Source organism: Euprymna scolopes, chromosome 20 (assembly GCF_053919585.1).
Source record: "Euprymna scolopes isolate OS-2025 chromosome 20, ASM5391958v1, whole genome shotgun sequence".
Classification (NCBI taxonomy): Eukaryota; Metazoa; Mollusca; class Cephalopoda; order Sepiida; family Sepiolidae; genus Euprymna; species Euprymna scolopes.
The window spans coordinates 25108218-25110607 of NC_136501.1; positions in this window are offsets into that span (position 1 = coordinate 25108218).

A 2390-nucleotide genomic window follows, 5' to 3' on the forward strand; every position below is an offset into this window, starting at 1 on the left:
GTTAGAAGAGCATTTGTAATTTACAAATTAACAAACATTAGATAGTTCTGCCTATTGAATATGCAACTAATAATGATAAATCACAAATATCTACTAGTTGGATGCCCGGCGTTGCCCGGTCGTTCAACACGCTTAAACATTATATTTTAAGTTATGCAGATTGCGTATGTATTATTATAGAATCAATCCCCTATTGAATGTTATATATTACGAGGAATAATTTGCCTGGTTGACTTATTCGCAAAAAATATATATAATAATGATAATAATGGCGTCCATCAAATTTTATCTGTGTTTGTTTACAATATCATGTCAGCTGATATTCCTGCTTGACGATTTTAAAAATAGCCTTTCTGTGCTCATAAATAAAAAGAAGAATTTTACAGGGGGAATATTTTACGTTATACCGGCCAAGGTTACACTGGTGTAACGTAAAACATTTCCCTGTAAAAATTATTTTTATCTCTAAGAGAAAAAAAGACTATTTTTAAGGTCGGATTTTTTTTTTTTTTTTTCGATTTTCGATACCTATCAGATGAATTTCTGTACAAAATATATCTAAGAACACTGCCAGAAATATAAATTACCTTTGTCTGAAATTTGCAAAAAGTAGGCTCAGCCGTTTCGGAATGTATGAGGAAGGAACTCACACACACACACACACACACACACACACAGAGTAACTTTTATATAATTGTAGAGTTTACTATTATAATTATACGAAGCTCGTTTCAAAAGTAAAGCCTACTATTTTTTTCACTGAAAAACTAGAACATTAAAGAGCTACGAAGACAGGAGTGGTACCATTAAAACGAGCGACCTTTTGTGATCGAGAATTTATTTTTCTACATAGTCACCAACATTCTCAATTTACTTTTGCCAGCGATAAATGATGTATCGGCTGCAAAAGTTTGGAGCGCGCTCTGTCACTTAGTTCTCTGTTGTCATTCTGAAATTGATTAACCCATCTTTTTTCTGTACTAACATCAAATACATCGGCTTCGTAAACGTTCAACAAGTACCGGTGAATGTTGATCGATTCAATTTTTTTTTTTTTTTTTTTTTGTATGGAGGAATTCAATGACGCATCTCTGCTTCTGACGCATGACCATGACCGGGGATGCTTTCTTAGAGTCTTACACTGTCAATATCTGCAACGAAGAGATTAAACTTTCAGGTCATGAATGCATAAGTTCGGTCATCATAACAATGCAATTTGCAATTCCCTCTGATCTATTTGGACGGAATAATCTTTATTTATAGGAAGCATTATTTTTTTTAAACTTTTCTCATAGATAAATAATACTGGATGTAATATCATTATTATCAATAGTATAGATAAATAAATAAATTATATATATATAATATATATCATAATATATGTAATATATATACATAATATAAATAATAATTTATAAAGAAATAAACACTCTGAACTCCCCTTGGACCCAACTAAAATGAACGCCTGTCTTCTCGATGAAGCACGTTGCTTTAACAAGTTTATAGAACTGACTTCCTCTCCTGGCCTGAAATAGAAAACTTGCATCACATTTCTGTCCCTGAAAACATGGTTGGATCATTCTACCTGCATAAGAGCCAAATACGTTCTAAAATGAAGTACGGTTGCTACAGAAGGAAAGTGCTGCATAAGAGACCCCCGGTAGGAAGTTAAACAATAAATCTGGCCAGAAAACGCGAAGAGATTACGTGCAGAATCTTCGTGTGTTCAAAGACGGCAAACAAAGAAGTCGATCACAAGTCTAGACCCCATGAGATGACGTTAAAAGAGTGACCACATTCTTGCGAAACAATGCGACTGGAATTTCGGCCGATGGAAAATCGTCATTCTAGGCTTCATAAAAAGACACAGAGCGAGAAGGAGAGTAGACACGAAACAACAACAAACGAATGGCGAGCAACACAATCTTATACCCACACGCCACCACCCTCGTCACGTGAAATTAGGTTTGTTAATATGTCATTAAACACATTAAATGTACTTAATTTTAAAAAAATATAAATATTTTGATAATTTAGCCCTGGGTGTTCTCTGTTCCACTCTGTGTTTAAATATTTTTTTAATTTAATAGACTTAAACGAAATTGACAACTCGTCCATCCTCATCATCAACATCCTCATCATCAACATCCTCATCATCAACATGATCATCAGAGTAAAATGTAAACTAGCATCCTTTCCTGCCTTACAACAAAACCGACTTCAAAACAAAGTAGGTGACGTGGTTCTCTTCTCCTTTCAACCTCTCCACCACCGAAAAAAAAATGTTGTGAGTTTATTTCTGCTCTGTTTATATTTATATTTCCATTTTGATTTACGAATTTGAACAAACATACAATTTTAATAAATTTGGTTCTCGCTCAGTGGATGCT